The following is a 22,025-nucleotide window of genomic DNA, read 5'->3' as shown; positions in this document are numbered from 1 at the left end:
TTTAATCATTCATTTGTTCACATGTGCATACATTGTTTAGGTCATTTCTCCCCACTGCCTTCCTCCGCCACCCTCTCTCCCCTTCCACCCTCACTTCCAGGCAAGAGTGCCCACTATCCCCACTCCTATTCAACGTAGTACTGGAATTTCTAGCCAGAGCAATTAAGCAAGAAGAAGAAATAAAAGGAATATAAATAGGTAAAGAAACTGTCAAAATATCCTTATTTGTAGACAACATGATCCTATTCCTAGGTAATTTTGATGCCCCAAGCCAGGGCACCAGTTCAGAAAAATATACTTAAAGTTCTGTTTGTATGTTCTTTTTCCGGTGCCCAAGGGTTGGTCTCCCAACCTCTCTGACTTTGTCTTCACTCCCCGACATGATGTAGATTTGGTATCCTCCAAATCTCCCAGGTATCTCTTCCCTAGACCAGAGCAGCTCCCCAGTCAATGACTACATATCAGGTCTCTAGGATTCCTGACAGTCTTTCCAGTATCATGGCACTTAGGTCCACACTAAGATCTCCAAGTTGAACTTACGGCTAATGTCAGGACTTTTCAGGTCAATAGGATTATATCTTTTGACTCACTGGAAGTTGGGGGTACGGGGACTATACTGTGCACAGTTGGTATGATCCCATTAGTTGTAAGAACCCTATAGCAGTGCCAGCAAGTCTGGCCTTGAGATCCCAACAACCATGGCTGTCCTCACCAAGCTCCTTCCTGGAAGCCTCCAGAGTCCAAGCTCATTCCACACACTCCATCACATGACATTTTGTACCCACCAGTGCCCATCATTTTGTGCTCCCCAGCATGTTTGTGAGACTGGTGTAATCAAATCTATTGTGCAACAAGTCTTGGTCCCCTGACCTCTTCTAAAGGAAGTTTGCTGTGAAAGTAGGTGTTAACTTCATGTGTCAGTACCAAGGCTGGGCTTTACCAGCTATTTTGGGTTACAGGGTCAGCAGCTGCTGCTTCTAGGAACAAGATTTACCCATATGGCAAGGTCCTTTGATTTATTTTCAGTTGATTTTTGTACAGGATGAGAGATATGTATCTCCTTTCAATCTTCTATATGTTGATACTCAGTTTTCCTAAGTAATTTCTCTAAATTAAAAAGGGTAGATTTTCTCCAGTGTATGATTTTTTCACCTTTGTGAAGAATCAGTTGAGTGTAGATGCATCAGTTGATATATGGATCCTCTATTCTATCCCATTGTTCTGCATTGCTCTGTTTGGATGCCAATACAATGCAGTTTTTGTTATTTTGAGCAGGTTTTGAGATGCCTCTAGAATTACTCTTTTCACTCAGGATTACATTGGTGACTTGGAGACTTTTGGTTTTAATTTCAATTTTAGTATATTTTTCTAGTCCTGTGAAGAATGCCGTTGATATCCTGATGATGATTGCATTGAATCTGTAGATCACTGTTGGTGATTTACAATAATCTATAACTACAATAGTAATCTTCCTAACATATGACCATGGGCTCTTTCCATCTTCTAGTGTCTTCTTCAATTTTGATAATCGGTGTTTTGTATTTTATATTGTGGAAGTTTTTCATCTCCTTGGTTACATTGATTCTTAGTTATTTTTCTTTTTCTGAGGCAATTATAAATGAGATTGTTTTCCTGATTTCTTACTCAATAAATTTCTTATTGGTGTAGAGAAAAGCTATGAATTGTTCTATGTTGATTTTGTAGCCTGCTACTTTGCTGAATTTATCATCTCTAATAGTCTTTTGATGAAATCTTTAAGGTTTTCTAAGTATAGAAGTGATCATCTGCAAATGGATAATTTGAATTTCTCCTTCTCTATCTATATGTCTTGTATTTCTTTCTCTTGCTTAACTGCTGAGGCTAAAATTTCAAGTATTCTGTTGAATAAGAATGGTAAAAATAGACACCCTTGTCTAGTTCCTGATTTTGATGCAAATGTTTTCAATTTTCCCCTATTTAGCATGATTTTGGCTATTGCTTTGTCATATACAGCCTATATTGTGTAGAAGTATGATCCTTCTACAGTTCATTTATTCAGGGCTTTTTTCATGAAGGAATTTTAAATTTGATCAAATGCTTTTCTAGAACCATTAATAGGATCTTTTGATTTTTATCCTTAATTTCATTTGTGTGCTGCTTTACATTTATTGATTTGCATATTTCGAAGCATCCTTTCATCCCTAGAATGAAGCCACTTTGGCCATGGTACATTTTGCAAGTGTTTTCTGAGGAGTTTTACAACTATGTTCACCAAGAAAAATGATGTATAGTTTTCTTTTTGTTATGTCCTCATCCTGTGGTGGTATTTGGGTAATACTAGCTGTGTAGATTAAGTTTAAAATGTTCCCTTCCCTTGTTATCTTATTGAATAGTTTCAGGAGCACTGGCGTTAGTTCTTCTTCAAAATCTGATTTTTAAAAAAGCTAGGAATACATGTGGTTCTGGATTTTTCTTCATTGGGAGACTTTACCCTACTACTTCAAGAATTGAGGGAGGATGCCCCACTACTGACGAATGAATCAAGAAAATGTGGTGTTTATACACAATGGAATTTTACTTATCCATGAAGAAGAATGAAATCTTATCATTCGCAAGTAAATGGACAGAATGATGGACAGAGCACCATTCTGAGTGAGGTTAGCCAGGCTCAGAAGACCAAAAATCATATGTTCTCCCTCATATGAGGACTTTAGATCTAGGGCAAATACAGCAATGTTGTTGGACTTAGGTCACATGACAAGGGGAGAGCACATATGGGAGGTATGTGGATATGTAGAAAACCCAAAACAAAACATGAAAGTGTCTGATGTCCCCACTGCAGAGGAACTAATACAGAAACCTTAAAGTGACAGAGGTCAATATGAGAAGAGGATCATGAACTAGTGAAAAGATCAGTTAGAGAGGAATCAACTTGGGTTGTAACACATTTGTACATAGAAACAATGCTAAGAATCTCTCTGTATAGCTATCTTTAACTCAACTACCAAAACTGCTTTGTTTTTCTTATTAATGCTTATGTCTTCTCTTCAACAAAATTAGAGAAAAGGGCAGAACAGATTCTGCTTGGAAGCTAGAGGGGGTGGGGAGAAAGGGTGGGGACAGGGGGCAAGGGGAGAAATGACCCAAACAATGTATGCACATGTGAATAAAATAAAGAGATGAGGGATTATGTGTAACTTCCTTAAGATTATGTATTCTATTAAATTATGCTGATTGCTGGTAAATGACTGGAATTGGAAAACTTCTTATTAAGCAAAGTATGCCAGACTCAAAAAGTCAAAGGTCACATTTTCTCTCATATGTGGAAGCTAGATCTATAAGTTAAGTGTATATATAGGTACATATATGATCATACACACATATGTGTGTATATATATATATATATATATATATGCACATGCATATATAGCCAGAGAAAGAACAAAACTGTATTAGTGAATCTGTCTGAGGGGACGACAGGAGGCAAGAGAGGTAAAGAAAAATTTAGAGAATGGGAAATATTGAAACAATTCATCTATATATAAATATAATATAATGCACTGTACAGTAAGCTATTGAATTTTAGGGGAGCATGGTGATAGAGAATGAGTAGGTAATAGGGGAAGAAGGTTAATTTGATAAAATCATGATATACACAGTCCTGAAGTATCATGGTGAAACTCCTTTGGACTATCAATATGCACTTAAAAATGAAGGGCAGGAGGGAAAAATAGATCTTTTTCAAGGGTAGGTACTACTAGGAGGGGGTGGGAACAAGGAATGGGTGAATGAGGTGAATATGGTGAATGTATGTTGTATCCATATATGAAAATATAAGAATGAGCTTGTTGAAATTGTTCTAAGAAAGTAGTGAGGAAAGAAGAGACAGAACAATGGAGGAGAAAAATCTAGCTAAGATATATTGTAAACACATATGTAATTCTCACAAGGTATCCCCCATACAACTATTATATGGTAATAAAATTTTTTTAAATATATACATTTTATAAGAACTAGGATTATGGTCTCCCAGCATGCAGAAGACTGACTGGCACACAACATAATTAGGAACACATGGAAACCAACTAATTCATTTCTGTAAGAAGATAGAGATAATTACCTTCTTTCCTACCTTTTGAAGGTTGGAAGTAAAAAGTATTGAATAACTATTCCACAGTCATCAAATTAGAAAGGGGAAACAGTTTAAAAACAATGAAAGAATCATTTGACATAACCAATCTGAAAGACAAATTTAAACTAAACTGAAATCAGTGATGGAAGACCCAGACAGAATAATTTAGTAGAAACAGAAAGAAACACTCATCTCATATAATTAATAAATGAGTTAAAAACAAAAACAAACAAAACATGTGTGGATATAACCAAGGACCATGTACTTTATTAGAGAAGCAAAGAAACAGACACCCTGGCTCACAGGGAATGGACCACCATCTAGACCACAGAAAGAGAGACAGCAAAGCAAAATCAGTCAATAATTCTGCTGCTTGTCATTCAAGAACATGCTATCAGCTGCAAAAATGGAATTCCTTCTTCTTTCAGCTGTCCAATGTGGTAGATGTTCAGAGAAGAAGTGATCTGTCACCATGGCAGAAGGGAAAATAACAGAGTTTTGACTTTAAGAAAGCCAATAAATCCTGTTATTTCATGGTCGCAATGAGTTCAAGTGCTGTTTCTTGCACTTAGGTTGACACTTCTGCTGGCATGCTGGAGGTGGACATTGCACAGGTTGGCAGGGCACAGTTGGACATAGCTCCAGTTACCTTGGAAGTGAGCCTGGCTCAGGGCACCATGGGAGTGGGCAAGGTTCTGGGCACCTCAGGGGAGGACAGGGCTCAGAGCATTGTGCTTGTGGGCAGGGCTGTGGATAATGTGGTGGAGGACAAGGATCTAAATAACTCAGTGGAGGAAGGGTTGAGACTACTGAGGTGGTGGGCAGGGTTCTGGACAACATGGTGGAAGGCAGGGTTGTGGGCAGCTTGGTAGAAGACAGGACTGTGGGCAGTTGATGGAGGACAGGGCTCTTGGCACTTAGGTATGAACACAGGAGGTGGCTGGCAGGGCTGCTTGCACTGCTCCTCTTGGTAAGACATCTCTACTGGATCTCAGAGAAGCTGAAAGATAAATAAGTAACAGTGCTCCTAAGGGACAGTCTTAAAGTGGAACAAAGAGCCAGACATCCCTAATACACTATAATTTTATGTCACTTCTTCAATCTTCCATTCTAGAACGTTACTCTCAGCATTTTATTTGACTAATCTCTCAGTTTACCAATTTCTGAAGACATTGTCTTGGAGGCAGTAATGTTTTCTGCAAACAAACCCTCAATTGAAGAAGAAAGGCCCAGATATTAAAATTCTAGTCAATTCTGAAACAAACTTCTTGTTAAACCATGAAGCCCTGACTATCCATTTATTAGAAATGTTTATGGTGCTGAGCTGCTTCTCTCTTTCTCGGAGCTTACTGTGGTCCCAAAGCACAGACCTTACAAGAGCACTGTGAAGGCCCAAGTCCATCCATCACTCAAGGTGTCGACACTCTGATGAGATGAATTTCAATGGATATGGAGCCCTCTCAAATTCCTTCATTTAGCCTGGTACCTTTGACTCCATTTCCTCATGACCAGGTCCAGCTAAAACTGACACTGAAACTTAATAATGTTCTTTACTTCATTCATTATTAATTTCTTAAAAAGACTATAAAAAGGTTATAGTCTAACATCATCCAAGTGCCAAGAAAGGCCTCTAAGCTTTGTACTTACCAGTCTCCACAGAAGATCTACAACCAAGTGGCAAGAAGATAGTATAAGGGTGGTGGAGAGTCCTTTTACAAGGACCAGAAGCCCCAACATAGCAGGCATAGCCCAGGACTGGAAATATGTGTGTATTTCCCAACCAAAAATACCATCTCCATGGAATCCCAAAATGAATTGCCACACTCATGCTGATATCATGGAACTTCCTTGTGCGTGTTCCTCCTCACCAGGGATAAGTGCAGTGATTCACTTGAGACTTTGTCTCAGTTCCCCATGCCAGTGTCAGATGACATTGGAAATTTGTCAAATTCTCTAGCATCAGTAATGCTTTTCTATAATCGGGAATAGTGCCTGCAACTTCTCCACAGATTCCTACGGGTCCTATAGATAAGGCTATTACCCATTCAATTTCATTTTTCCACTATTCAGCTTTTTTCTCTTTAATGGTAGAGACCATCATGTCTAGCCATATCTTAATCCCAAAGTACATCTTTTATGATTAACTTCCTCTTTAACATAAGCTATTTGTCTTGAGATTTTTTTACTTTGTTGTATTTCTGTTTTCTTTGAGGGTTTTTTTGGAGAGGGTTACAGTACTGGAGTTTGAACTCAGGGACTCATGCTAGCTAAGCGTGCTTTACAAGTTAAGGTAGAGGTGCTTGACTTACCCATGAGCAATTTTCACTTTAGTCATTTCTCATATAGGGTCTTGCATTTTCTCAGGGCCACCCTAGATCATGTTACTTATACTTATGCTTCCTGCACAGCTGGTATGTCAGGTGTCCACCATGAAGCCCAGCTTATTATTGAGATGCAGTCTCACTAAATTTATGCATGGACCACAACACAGATCTCCTCATTTCTGTCTTGCAAATAGCTGGAAATGCAATCAGGAGCCACCACACCCAGCCAGTAGGGTCGGTTTGTTTGTTTGTTTGCTTGTTTGTTTGTTTTGAAAATCCATTGGCTTGATCAGGGTCAAAAAATCATATTGCAGCTTCCTGTACGCTGACAGTTCCTCCCATTATGTACATCCACAGGAACCATTAAGGGTCTTGAATGGCTCTCAGTTTTCTAGGCCATCACATTTGCAGATTTGCAGACCAACCTTGTCTCTGTGGCCTTTGTGACACTGTGTGACTTGTGCTCTATGAGAAACCCAAATTCATCTTTACAATGCCTCAATGTCTGGACTGCATCCACTTTTCCACTCACACTTCCTAAATGTGGTATTCTGCTGTATGAATTGATTCAGTTGACTCTACAGCTACTCTCTTATGAGATGACATTTAGTAGGAGTTTGTGCCTTCTTTGAACACTCAAGGAATGAAGTTCTGCAGGCTATTTATCTTACCATTGGATATGGCTGATGCAGAACCCACTGAGAATTTCTTATTTTACTTTATTGAACCATAACAACACTTTAGCTGGTCCCAACTTGGGGAAAACTTGAGTACCATTGCTATACAGACATCTTCACATACAACCAATGTGTAACATCAAAAAGCTTTGAACCTACTTGAAGATTAGTTTACACAACTGCAAATTAAAATTACAGACTGGGGACTGGAAGTGTAGCTCAAGTGGTAGAGTGCCTGCTTTGCAAGTGCAAAGCCCTGAGCTCAAAGCCTAGTCCTACCAAAAAAAAATAGGAACTGTTCATACCTCAAAAGTTTGCTGGACCTTGGTGCAAATTAATGCTCAAATTTCTTTGGTGATGTTTTGTTTGGATGATGTAACTGGAGTACTGAAGTCACTATATTTGTATTTGAGCACACCTGTCCATTACACCTCCAGTGTTGTTTGTTTTATGGAATGGTTGAAATAACATTTGGTGCATATACATTTACAATTGTTACATATTCTTGATGGATTGTTAGCTTTATTAATATGTGGTGAACTTCTTTATACCCTTCTTACTAAATTTGGTTCAAATCCTGCTTTTTCAGATATGGGTGTTGCTCCTGTTCCCTTATGGATTCCCGTTGCTAGGAATATCATTTTCCATCCTCTCATTTTTAGTCTGTGTATGTCTTTGTCAGAGAGGTGAGTTTCTTGCAAACAGTAAACAGTTAGATTTTATTTTTTAGTCCATTCAGATAGTGTGCATCATAAAATTGGAGAGTTAAGTATGGAAGTTCCTCAAAAATCTACAAGCTAATATATTATACCACTTTCTGGCATATATCTGAAGATGAAGTCAATGTACAATAGAGGCACCTGCACACCCATATTTATTGCAGCACTATCCAAAATAGCCAACTATGGAATCAGCGTACATGTCCAAAAACTGCAAATGGATAAAATATATGCGGAATATATACATAATAAAGTATTATTAAGCAGTAAAAAGAATGAAATTATGTCATTTGATAAAATGGATGGAGCTAGAGATTATTATGTTGAATGACATAATCAAGTTCAGATGGAAAATACTGTACATTTTCACTCACGTATAATCTAGACTTAAAAGTAAATACCATGATATGATTGTAACAGGGAAGCTGGGATAGGATTAGTTGACTGGGGATGGGGAAAGTAGAGGGTGATGGGTGACTGATTATAAATATATGCATGAAAATAGTATAATGAAACCCACTAAAAACTGCTTTAAAAGGGGGTGAGAAGAGAAGGGAATTAAGAAAAATAATCTTAAAGAAATGGACAGATTTCTAGATACATATGATCATCCAAAACTGAACCAAGAGGAAATTAATCACCTGAATAGACCTATAACACAAAATGAAATTGAAGCAGCAATCAAGAGTCTCCCCAAAAAGAAAAGTCCAAGACCTGATGGATTCTCTGCTGAATCCTATTAGACCTTTAAAGAAGAACAGATACCAACCCTCCTTAAACTGTTCCATGAAATAGAAAGGGAAGCAAAACTGCCAAACACATTTTATGAAGCCAGTATTACACTTATCCCAAAACCAGGCAAAGACACCTCCAAAAAGGAGAACTATAGGCCAATCTCCTTAGTGAACATTGATGCAAAAATCCTCAACAAAATAATGGCAAACCGAATTCAGCAACACATCAAAAAGATTATTCACCACGACCAAGTAGGCTTCATCCCAGGGATGCAGGGGTCGTTCAACATACGAAAATCAATAAATGTAATAAACCACATTAACAGAAGCAAAGACAAAAACCACTTGATCATCTCAATAGATGCAGAAAAAGCCTTTGATAAGATCCAACACCATTTCATGATAAAAGCTCTAAGAAAACTAGGAATAGAAGGAAAGTACCTCAACATTATAAAAGCTATATATGACAAACCTACAGCCAGCATTATACTTAATGGAGAATAACTGAAACCATTCCCTCTAAAATCAGGAACCAGACAAGGATGCCCACTATCTCCACTCCTATTCAACATAGTACTGGAATTCCTAGCCAGAGCAATTAGGCAAGAAGAAGGAATAAAAGGAATACAAATAGGTAAAGAAACTGTCAAAATATCCCTATTTGCAGACAACATGATCCTATACCTTAAAGACCCAAAAAACTCTACTCGAAGCTTCTAGACATCATCAATAGCTATAGAAAGGTAGCAGGATATAAAATCAACATAGAAAAATCATTAGCATTTCTATACACTAACAATGAGCAAACTGAAAAAGAATGTATGAAAACAATTCCATTTACAATAGCCTCAAACAAAATCAAATACCTACAAGGAAAACTATACACTTCTAAAGAAATAGATTGAGGAAGAATATAGAAAGTGGAGGGATCTCCCATGCTCATGGATTGGTAGAATCAACATAGTAAAAATGTCTATACTCCCAAAAGTAATCTACATGTTTAATGCAATTCCCATCAAAATTCCAATGACATTCATTAAAGAGATTGAAAAATCTACTGTTAAATTTATATGGAAACACAAGAGGCCACGAATAGCCAAGGCAATACTCAGTCAAAAGAACAATGTAGGAGGTATCACAATACCTGACTTCAAACTATATTACAAAGCAATAACAATAAAAACAGCATGGTACTGGCACAAAAACAGACATGAAGACCAGTGGAAAAGAATAGAGGACCCAGATATGAAGCCACACAGCTATAACCAACTTGTCTTTGACAAAGTAGCTAAAAATATATGATGTAGAAATAGCAGCCTCTTCAACAAAAACTGCTGGGAAAACTGGTTAGCAGTCTGCAAAAAACTGAAACTAGATCCATGTATATCACCCTACACCAAGATTAAGGATCTTAATATCAGACCACAAACTATAAAGTTGATACAGGAAAGAGTAGGAAATACTCTGGAGTTAGTAGGTATAGGTAAGAATTTTCTCAACGAAACCCCAGCAGCACAGCACCTAAGAGATAGCATAGATAAATGGGACCTTATAAAGCTAAAAAGCTTCTGTTCATCAAAAGAAATGGTATCTAAACTGAAAAGAACACTCACAGAGTGGGTGAAAATATTTGCCAGCTACACATCAGACAAAGGACTGATAACCAGAATATATAGGGAACTTAAAAAACTAAATTCTCCTAAAACTAATGAATCAATAAAGAAATGGGCAAGTGAACTAAACAGAACTTTCTCAAAAGAAGAAATTCAAATGGACAAAAAACACATGAAAAAATGCTCACCATCTCTAACAATAAAGGAAATGCAAATTAAAACCACACTAAGATTCCACCTCACCCCTGTTAGAATAGCCATCATTAGCAACACCACCACCAACAGGTATTGGCGAGGATGCGGGGAAAAAGGAACCCTCTTACACTGCTGGTGGGAATGTAAACTAGTGCAACCACTCTGGAAAATAATTCAGAGGCTACTTAAAAAGCTAAACATTGATCTACCATTTGATCCAGCAATGCCACTCTTGGGGATATACCCAAAAGACTGTGACACAGGTTACTCCAGAGGCACCTGCACACCCATGTTTATTGCGGCACTATTCACAATAGCCAAGTTATGGAAACAGCCAAGATGCCCCCCCCACCGACGAATGGATTAAGAAAATGTGGTATCTATACACAATGGAATTTTATGCAGCCATGAAGAAGAACGAAATGTTATCATTCACTGGTAAATGGATGGAATTGGAGAACATCATTCTGAGTGAGGTTAGCCTGGCTCAAAAGACCAAAAATCATATGTTCTCCCTCATATGTGGACATTAGATCAAGGGCAAACACAACAATCGGGTTGGACTTTGAGCACATGATAAAAGTCAGAGCACACAAGGGAGGAGTGAGGATAGGTAAGACACCTAAAAAATAAGCTAGCATTTGTTGCCCTTAACGCAGAGAAACTAAAGCAGATACCTTAAAAGCAACTGAGGCCAATAGGAAAAAGAGACCAGGAACTAGAGAAAAGTTTAGATCAAAAAGAATTAACCTAGAAGGTAACACACACACGTAGGAAATTAATGTGAGTCAACGCCCTGTATAGCTATCCTTATCTCAACCAGCAAAAACCCTTGTTCCTTCCTATTATGGCTTATGCTCTCTCTACAACAAAATTAGAAATAAGGGCAAAATAGTTTCTGCTGGGTATTGAGGGGGTGGGGGGAGAGGTAGGGGGCAGAGTGGGTGGTAAGGGAGGGCGTAGGGGCATGGGGGAGAAATGACCCAAGCCTTGTATGCACATATGAATAATAAAATAAAAAAGGAAGAAAAAGAAAGTGGGTGAATTGGATCAAAGTACGCTAGGTGAAGGTATGTAAGTATAACAATGAAACCCTTTTGACCAATGTATGCTAATTTATACTAATAATTAATTCATTTATGCTAAATCATTAATAATTGTTAATGCTAATAATAAATTTATGTTAATAAAAAGATTTTTTTAAAGCAAAAAAAGGTGATTTACATGTACTGTTATTGAGAGGTATGGACTGAATTCTACCTTCTTTTTCTTAGAGATTTGCTCCTTTATTGATTTAATAATGTATGATGTTCTCCTATCTCACATTTGTTTTTCTGTTCTCCTACTGAGATTTTTTATTTCCTGAGCTCTTGTGCTTGTGTATGTCTTTTTTCCTCCCTTGTGTATAGTATCTCATTAAATATCCACTGAAATGCTCACTTAATAGTCAGTAATTGCATTAGCTTATGCTTATTGTAGAAGGTCTTTATTTCTCCTCAATTTTAAAGGATAACTTTACTATATATAGTAGTTTTAATTGACAGTTGCTTGGTTTCAGGGCTTGAAACTCATCAGTCCTGCTCTCCTGGCCTTTATGGTTTCTGCTGAAAGGTCTACTGCTTTTTCCATAGGTTTGCCTTTGTAAGTAACACAGTCCTTCCCTCTTGCAGCTTTGATATTCTTTCTTTCTTCTGGGCTCTTGGCACTTTAACTAAAATATCATATGAAAAGGCATTTAAGTTTTTAACACCAAATTACAAACACATTCATTCATACAGGGGTCTAGTGGTGTCAGTGGCAGTACCTCCTCTACTCCAGAGCCTTGTTCTCTTTGCCACCTAATTCTGTTTTACTCAACTTAACCTGATTTATGGCACATCATTACAAGCCTATAAGAAAATTTAAGAATCTCCCAGTGAAATGTATGTCTCAGCTGTAGGATTCCCATATGGCTATGATCTCACTGCTCTCATTATTCCTTAGCCATGGAAGAGCCATTTACAACTGCCTCATTTACAAATCAACCCATGGCAATCTGTCTTCAATTCCCCCACACTTTCTACTGAAATTCCTTTAAGTTCTACAATAACATTCAGTAAAATGAACTGTCTAATATTCCTTGATTTCCCTTCTGTACTCAACACTATCAATCTTTCTTTTAACTCTCTTCTTGCTGGATTTCATGATATTTGCTTAATAGATTCTCCTAGTCCTGTGTGCTGTCTTTCTTCCTCTTGAGCCGAAACTTTTCCCTTACATGCCAAATGGAGAGCCTGGTCCCTTAATCATGGCTTTTATCAGCTCATTCATTCTCTGTCATGATCCCAATGATTCTTATGGTTTTAATAATCATAACTCTGTTAACTCACACAACTACAGTTGCATTGCAGAACTCACTTCAAACATAATTTATCATCTTGCCTTCTGTACATCTCTATCTGTTAATCCTCCTTCAACAAACTACCAATCTTTCTTACAACTATTTGAACCTCCAGTATTGACTAGCTCGTCCTCTCAGTTACTTGAATTATTTTGATTCCTTTCCCTCTATTACTTATTCCAATCAGTCATCACATCATGCCAGTTTAACAGCCTAAATATTTCTGGAATCCATTTACTCCTATGCTAACTTCAAGGCCTTTTTCTTCCTTGCTCAATATTACCATAGCTTCCTCGCCTATCTTCTGCCTAGTCTTATTTCATCCAGATCCATTTTCTGCATTGCACTCAGAGTGCTCCTCTAAAAAGGCAAATCTGACTATGTCACAAGAATGTTTAAAGTACATTAAGTTACAAGGATAAGTCCTAGGCATTACACAGCCCTTCCTTCCTCTCTAGCCTCATTCCTTATTACTCTATGCCGCAAACTGCGTGCTACTGCAATATTAAATGCTTGTGATTTTTCTCTCATACCTTTATTCCTCTTATCAGTGAATTTCTTTCCTACACCTGTAATATAGCATCTTCCTACTGTTTTTGCTTGACTAATGCCTGCACTATTTTCAACAATGCCACCACTCCAGTGAAAATCCCTCATGGGTCCGTTCTACTCAGACACAAGGCCTAGGTGAGTCCCCACAAAAACACTGAGCTTTGCTTCTCATAGCCAGCTACAGTTAGTGGAGTTTCCTCTCATCAGCTTCTCCCTTGACTTGCAACATTCTAAACCAAAGGGATTGTGTCTTCATCACTCAAGACATTACCTCAAACCTGAAATATGGTTGAATAAATGTATGGTATTGGGTTCCTAAATACTATTGTCTTACATCAGCTTCACAGCAATCTTTCAAGTTCTAGGAAGAACAAAATTCAATTAGCTCTGTGATAAGGGAAAAAAAACCTAAAACCTTTAAGTAGGCTCTCCTTTCTCTATCTTTCCTTACCCTAAACTCCCAACCCTCAGTCCCCTCTGCAGTGGTAGGTTTCTTTTGTTATATGATATTGCATAATGGATAAGGAGCAAAACCAAGAATACCCCAAATTGACATGGATTCATACTGGAAAGAACAGAATCCTGCTAACAGAAAAATAATAATTAAACTAGGTATTAGGGTAGATAGTACCAGAACATCACAAACAACAAACATTGAGTGATTCTGAAGGATTTAAAGGAGAATTGACAGATGAAAGAGGGAGGGAAGAAAAGACTGTAGAAGAAAATAGAAAGCAACAGAGAAGTGAAGTGCAGCTACAATAGCAAGATGAGTGCAAATTTGATGAAAAAAGTTAAAGGATAGTGTGTTATAACAACACCAGTTCACTATTTTTACAGAAATGTAAGAGGAATAAAGGAGCAGGTATAACACCTCCTGAACTAGGAAGAACTTAGTCAAGAAAAGCAGTAATGGAAAGTATATAAGAGGGATAACAATAATGAATAGTACATGAGGTATGCTGTAATAGGATGCAAGAAAAGGCAGCTGAAGTATATAGAGGGGGGTAATGAGGAAGAAGAAAGGTAAGGATAGAAAAGATTCAGCTAAAGGTATAGTGGGAAGGATAGAAGAAAGGGGAAGCAATCTTGACATTTAACAAGCTGCCAAAACTAATGACAACACAGAAGGATTGTGGCCAAGAGAATAGAGAGAGAAGAAAACAAAAAGTGATATTTTTCTAATTGTTGCTATAAAGAAACTAGAAATAGGGGATAATGATAGAAAAGGGATTGAGAAAATATGCTTAAAATCAAGTATTAAAAGATGAGTGTTGCAGCTCAAATATAATTATTGAAAAATGATGGGCAAAAAACAAAAGAAAGCAAGAAAGAATAAAAGCACCAGAAATTAACAAACAAAAAAGGCAGTCAATATTTTCTTCAGTGTTGGATAGAAGGGTGTCTACCATTTCCCCCCAGAGCATTTTTTTAAGTCTGATATGTTTAGGTCAGAAGGCGATGTCTGTTTAGAGAGTTAGCTCAGTGGGAGAGTGACAGTAAAGATCCTAAATCAGAAAAACAGTTCAGAAAAGTAGACTTAAAGTTTTTTTTTTGTATGTTCCTATGCTAGCTCCTAGGGGCTGTGTTCCTAACCTCCCTTCAGTTTCACTCCCCGCAACTGACCTATGGCATGCTCCATGCTTCCCAGATCCCTCTTCTCTAGACTGAAGCAGTTCCCTAGACTGCAGTTCCTGACTACAGGTCAGGTATCTGGGATTGTTGAAAATCTCTCCATCATCATGACACCTAGATTGCCACTAATGGCAGGGCTATACTGGTCATGAGGACTGTATTGTGATGCCCCTAGCATTGCTCTTTTTCCCCATGGTTGCATTGCCAATTTGGAGTCCTTTTGTGTTTCCATGTGAATTTTAGGATTCTTTTTCCAGTTCTGTGAAGATGTCATTGATACTTTGATGGCAATTGCACTAAATCTGTAGATCATTGTTGGTAGTCTACATTAATCTACAATACAATAGGAATTCTCCCAATCTGTGGTCATGGGAAGTCTTTCCATCTTCTAAGTGTCTGCTTCAATTTTGTTCATAGGTGTTTTGTATTATTACATTATAGAGTTCTTTCACCTCCTTGGAAAGGCTGATTCATAGTTATATTACTTTCTCTAGGCTTATAAACAAGATCGCTTTCCTGATTTCATTCTCATCAAGTTTTTCATTGGTGTATAGAAAAGCTACTGATTTTTCTACACTGAATTTGTATCCTGCTACTTGCTAAATTTATCAGTTTTGATAGTATTTTGATGAGATTTTTAAAGTTTTCTAAGTATAGAAGCAATTATCTGCACATAGGGGTAAAATGAATTTCTCTTTTTCTGTTTCTATGCCTTTCATTTCTTTCCCCTTACTTAATTGGTAAGGCTAAAATTTCAGGTGCTCTATTGAATAAGAGTGGTAAAGTAGACACCCTGCTCCTGCTTTTGGCAGAAATGTTTTCAGTTTCTCCCCACTCAGTATAATATTGGCTATTGATTTATCAAATAAAGCCTGCATTATGTGGGAGTATGAGCCTGTAAAACTAATTTATTATGAGAGGATGTTAAATTTTATCAAAGCTTTTTCTGGATCTTTTGAGAGATGATCATGTGATTTTTATCTTGACTCTATTTAGGTGCTGTATTATATTTATTGATTCACACAGGCGAATCAATATGACCCTGGAATGAAACCAATTTGGCCACAGTGTATGACCTTTTAAATAGCTATTGAATTCACTTTGCAAGTATTTTCTGAGAATTTTTATATCCACGTTCAACAAGAAAACTTGGCCTAGGTTTAGTTTCCTAAGTAGTCAAAATCCTAACGAGATTGACAGAAAACAATTATTTTGATAAAATATTTCCCTTAAGTCAGTTTCTTACAAATGTTACTAAGAGTAGAACATCAAGATAGCCTTGTTATTATATACATAGAGAATTAGGTTCTGGTTTTACTCAGCACACTAAATTTTGACCTTAGAAGATTTTTAAACTACTTTTAAATCATAGTTGACTTACATAAATATATAAAATTTTAATAAGCTTTAAGACTTTTCTAATTTTCACTTTGAAATAAGTTTTACAAAATTTTGAATTTAGACAAAAATGCTTCTTTTGTCCAATAAAATAAAATACTCTATTGGCTTTACATTTTAATATGTAGACTCAAGAATAAAAGCAATTTTAACCTGTTTCTCTACACAACAGCAATTTACAAGAGCACATTTGTTAATAGATCCAACTATAAAAGAGAGCTGAATGCAAATTACGCTTACAGAAAAATGAAACAGATTAAGGTTACTATCCATACAGTTCTTTTCTTCAGTTCTAAGGCAGAGGATAATTCTTGAATACCTACATTTAGTTAGACCTGGTTTAGATAATAACTTTGGAAACCTGGTTTTCTTAAAGTGGCAGCAGAAAAGGTGTGGGAGAGAGAGAACAGAAGTAACCATTTCTTTATATTAATTCTACAGTAAGAATCATCCTCATGACATTCACAGGCAAATACACTCATATGCAAAAAGTTTTAAATTAGGCATACCATAAATGCCAATTTAATTGAGCAAAGTTTCAAGAGTTCAAGACATGCAAAAATCAATTCAGTTGCCACAAGTACATTGGTCAATTATTTCTTTAAATAACTAAGGCAGATTGAGATATGCCCCCATGCTCTTTCTTAAGACTCATTTTTAGGGGACTTGATAGCTGAAGCAAGAATCAACACTAGGGAAGAATTTTGAGTCAGTCTTAGTTTCCAAAAAAATTCTGCCATAGCTATCAGACTTTAGCCTCTAATAAGCCAATCATCATAGACACATAAAATACACACAATGGCACACAAAAACAATTACATTAATTCTGAGTGCACTCTTAGAAGTTGTCTTTTTGCCAATTTTTTTCTTTCCCTCTTTTTTAGTAGACTGACTAGTCAGCCAGAACTCTTCCTCGAGAGATAAGATGGACTTACCACTTTTCATTCTTCAAGAGTCCATGACAGAGATCTCCAACACAAAACCCAGGTTTCTCTATTACTCTTCATTCCTTCCCTACTAATTGCTAGCACAAAATTCTCAAATGACCCCAAATCAATGAAGCCTTAAATGAGGGACCTGAAATTCCTCATCAGACAATTTAAAGAAAGCCCAAATGGTTCAAACATCAAATAGCCAAGAAAACCCTCTAGATAACAAGGAAAAAGGAAGGTGAAGTCCTAGAGCTGAGTGGATTGGGGCGAACTCACCAAGGTACAGTCCAGATGCTGATTTCTCTGTCTCATCAGATGATGGTAAAATCAGTCAATGCTGGCTGAAGTGAAGGATGAGAAAAGATCCCTGAAATAAAAGAATTCCAGCAGCTTCTGGGAACTGATTCCATCTTTCCTCTCCTTCCAGGGTCAACTAGCCATGGGTGGCTAGCACATAAATCACACATTTTCTCCTGGCATGGCTCACCAAAGCTGAAACCAGAGTTTTGGACCCAAGACCCAAACTCTTGAGATTCCATAACCAGAACTGACCAAACCCTTCCCCCTCCAAGTGCCAAATAGGCATGGTGAAGGCAGAGAAAGGAGATTTATTATACAGCTCTGGACATGCCTTAGAAAGAGGCAAATGAAGCACTCAGCTCATCATCAGTCATCTTCAGGGTACAGATATGACCTATAGGTTTAAGTAGACAGAATAACTAAGTAGAACCCAAAAGGCTCAGCTCCTAGAGAAAGAATGAACACATGGGATTGCATCAAACTAAAGAGCTTCTGCCCAATAAAAGAAACAATCATTAGACTCAAGAGACAGCCCACATATTTATACACAATGGAATTTTATGCAGCCATGAAGAAGAACGAAATGTTATCATTCTCTGGTAAATGGATGGAATTGGAGAACATCATTCTGAGTGAGGTTAGCCTGGCCCAAAAGACCAAAAATCATATGTTCTCCCTCATATGTGGACATTAGATCAAGGTCAAACACAACAAGGGGATTAGACTTTGAGCACATGATAAAAGCAAGAGCACACAAGGGAGGTATGAGGATAGGTAAGACACCTAAAAAACTAGATAGCATTTGTTGCCCTCAACACAGAGAAACTAAAGCAGATATTTTAAAGCAACTGAGGCCAATAGGAGAAGGGTACCAGGAACTAGAGAAAAGGTTAGACAAGAAGAATTAACCTAGAAGGTAATATACATCCATAGGAAATCAATGTGAGTCAACTCACTGTATAGCTATCCTTATCTCAACTAGCAAAAACCCTTGGTCCTTCCTATTATTGCTTATACTCTCTCTACAACAAAATTAGACATAAGGGCAAAATAGTTTCTGCCAGGTAGCGAGGGGGTGGGGAGTAAGGGTGGGGGTGGGGGAAGGGGGGAGGGGGAAGAAATGACCCAAACATTGTATGCACATATGAATAAAAATAAATATATAAATAAAGAGATAGCCCACAGAATGGGAGAAAAGGGACAAATATCCAGAATCTACAGGGATATTAGTTGAAACAAGAACACTTAAACACAGTTGGCAAGAATGCACATTAGTACAAACACTATGGAAAGCAATATGGAGATTCCTCAAAAATGTAAAGGTAGAACTGCCATATGATTCAGTGATACTGCTCCTGGGCATCTACTCAAAGGAGCATAAGTGAGGATACAATAGACACACCTGTACACTGATGCTCATTGCAGCACTATTCACAATAGTCAAGCTATGGACACAACCTATATGCCCTACAACTAATGAATGGATCAAGAAAATATGGTATTTATACACAATGTAATTTTACTCAGCCATAGGAATAATGACATGTGGTGTGAAGGTAAATGGATGCAATTGGAGGAATCATGTTAAGTGAAGTAAGCCAGGTTCAGAAAGACAAAGCCCTCATGTTTCTTTCATACATGGAAGCTAGATCCAAAAGATAAACAAACACAAAAATAAGCATGATCATATACAAACTCATATATAGAACATGTTTGTAATAGTGGAACTACTCTGTGGAACTCAGAGAAAGAAGGAAAGGAAAAGATACAACATCAGTAATATCATAAACACAGCATTTGTGAAGGTAGAAGATATAAGAATATGTATTAAAAGCTGTCAAAAAGGGAGGGGTGGGAGGTAAAGGAGTAAGAGAGAGTAATGGAAGAGATTGAACAGATCAAAATAAAGTAAACACAAAGCAGAAATAAATAGAGAAACTCCTTTGAGCATCAACTTAAATATTAATAATGAAAGACAGGACTGTAAAATAGGTACTGTGGGGGGGAGTTTCTAGTAGGAGGGGGATGGTGATTGAAGGAGATTAAGGTGAGGGTATATGGTTGATGAACTTCATATACTTATATGAAATAGAACAAAGAAACCTCTTGCAATTGCTTTAAGTAGGATAGGGAGGGGGTTGAGGAGGGAGAGGATCTAAGTGATCTAAGCAATGTACAATGTAAGCCTAATAGAATTGTCACTATGAATCCCCCTCTGTATATGAATATATCCTAATAAAAAATTATAAAAATAAAATATATATACACTGTATAAGATCTGGAACTGTGGTCACTATTATCTACATTCCAGCATGGAGAACACTGATTAGCACATGACAGATAATTAAGAACACATGGGAACAAATTAACTCATCTCTGTAAGAACACTGGGATAAATACATTCTTTCCTAATTTTTGAAGACTGAGGTGAGAAAGATTAAGATCTATTCCACAGACATCAAGTTAGAAAGGGAAAAAAGAGATTAAAAACAAAGAATCACATGATGTAACTAATTCAAAAGACAGAAATCAATGATGGAAAAGCCTGACATAATAATTTAGTAGGATCATAAGGCAACACTTAGCTGATATAATTAACAAATGGGATTAAAAACACAAAATGCAAGCAAAAGATTTTGGCATTGACCATGAACGTGCTTTATTGGAGAAAGAAAGAAACAGATACCCTTGCTCACAGGAAATGGACCACCACTAAGATCACAGTCAGAAAAGCAAATGCTGGCAGTGCTCCTGATGCTCATCTTTGAAGAACTGCTATCAACTGCAAAATGGAATTCCTTCTACTATCAGCTGTCCAGCCGGCAGATGTTGAGAGAAGATGTAATCTGTCATCGGGGCTGAAGGAAGACTGATGGAATTTCAAGTCTAAGAAGAGCAACTGGATCTTGTTTCTTCATGGTCCTGATGAATTCTAGTGCTGTTATTTGCTCTTAGGTGGACACTTCTGCTGGCATGTTGGAGGAGGGCATTGTACAGGTAGACAGGGATTAGGTAGACATGGTTCAGGGTAATTTGGAGGTAAGCATGGCTCAGGGCACCTTGGGGATGGGCAAGGTTCTGGGCACCTGGGTGGAGGGCAGGGCTCAGGGCATTGTGGTGGTGGGCAGGGTTGAGGATACTGTGGTGGAGGACATGGCTGTGGGCACTTAGGTATGAATACAGGAGGTGGCTGGCAGGGCTGCTTGCACTGTTGCTCTTGGTAAGACATCTCTGTTGGATCTCAGAAAATCTGATAAATAAACAAGCAACAGTGTTCATAAGAGCTAGTCCTGTGTGGGGAACAAAGAGCCAAACATCTATCCTGAATTCTGTAGAGACCCATTTTGTGATCCCTAATACAGTACAATTTTGTGTCACACTTCAATCTGTCATTTTAGAGCCTTTTACTCTTAAGACATGTTCGGTTACTCTCTAATTCCACCAGTTTCTGAATACATATGCCTGTGAAGCAGCAGCAGGTGTTCTCTGAAAACAAATACTCAGTAGAAGAAGCAAGTCTCAGCTCTTCAAATTCTAGCTAATCCAGAAACAAACATCTTATCAAATAATGAGACCCTGGTTACCCATTTAATTGAGCTGACAAGAATGCTAAGCTGCTTCGCTTTTTCCCTGAGCTTACCATTGTAGTAAGCTGCAAACCTTAGAGGAGCACTGTGATGGCCCAAGCCCATCACTCAGAGAGATGGCATTCTGACAAGATAAATCTGAATGGATGTGGAGCCATATCAAATTCCTTCTTTTAGCATGGTACCTTGAGTCCATTTTCTTCCCCACCTTCAAGGTCACTTGCCAATTATTGCTAAAATTGACCCCCAAACCTCCTTGTCTTCTTTTTTATCATCCATCACCATTCATTGGTTAAAAGAAATAGTCATTTCTGCTCCAGTTTACAGTCTAACATCATAAAGTGCCAAGAATGGCCAATAAGGTTTGTACTCACCAGAGTTTCCAACCAAGTTCTACAACTGAGTGGCAAGAAGATAGCATCGGGGTGGTGGAGGGTCCTTTTATAAGAGCCAGATGTCCCAACATAGCAGGCACAGCCCAGAACTGAATGATGTGTTTATTTCTCAACCAAAAATACCATCTCCATGGAATTCTAAAATGACTTGCAACACTCATCCTGATGTCATGAAACTTCCTTGTGCATGATTCTCCTTGCTAAGTAAGTGTACAGTGATTCACTTGAGAGCTTGTCTCCATCTCCTTAGGCCAGCATCAGGTGACACTGGAAATTATGCCAAATTCTTTAGCAACAGTGGTGCTTTTCTATAATCAGAAATGGCGTACCCCCTGTACCACAGCTTCCCAAAGGTCCTGTATATTAAACCATTTCCCACTCAATTTAATTTTTACAATATCCAGTTTGTTCCTTTTAGTGGTAGAATCTATGAGACCTAGTCACATCTTAACACCCACTCCCCAGGTACAAGT

General features: G+C 37.7%; 2 long non-coding RNA genes across 2 annotated transcripts; both read right to left on the bottom strand.

The window, feature by feature from the left end:
* Nucleotides 1-4,350: 4,350 nt before the first annotated feature.
* LOC141413914 (uncharacterized) lies at nt 4,351-18,645 on the bottom strand. Its single transcript, XR_012438935.1, has 2 exons — nt 17,547-18,645; nt 4,351-5,111 (listed from the first exon to the last, which is right to left on the bottom strand). It is a non-coding gene; the product is annotated as an uncharacterized lncRNA (long non-coding RNA).
* A 1,559-nt stretch (nt 18,646-20,204) lies between these two features.
* LOC141413913 (uncharacterized) lies at nt 20,205-21,740 on the bottom strand. The gene is made up of 2 exons (XR_012438934.1): nt 21,532-21,740; nt 20,205-20,820 (listed from the first exon to the last, which is right to left on the bottom strand). It is a non-coding gene; the product is annotated as an uncharacterized lncRNA (long non-coding RNA).
* Nucleotides 21,741-22,025: the final 285 nt, after the last annotated feature.

Source organism: Castor canadensis, chromosome 11, assembly GCF_047511655.1.
Source record: "Castor canadensis chromosome 11, mCasCan1.hap1v2, whole genome shotgun sequence".
In the NCBI taxonomy this organism is placed as follows: Eukaryota; Metazoa; Chordata; class Mammalia; order Rodentia; family Castoridae; genus Castor; species Castor canadensis.
Note: the sequence above shows the minus strand (reverse complement) of the source record. Positions and strands in the feature narration are given on the sequence as shown.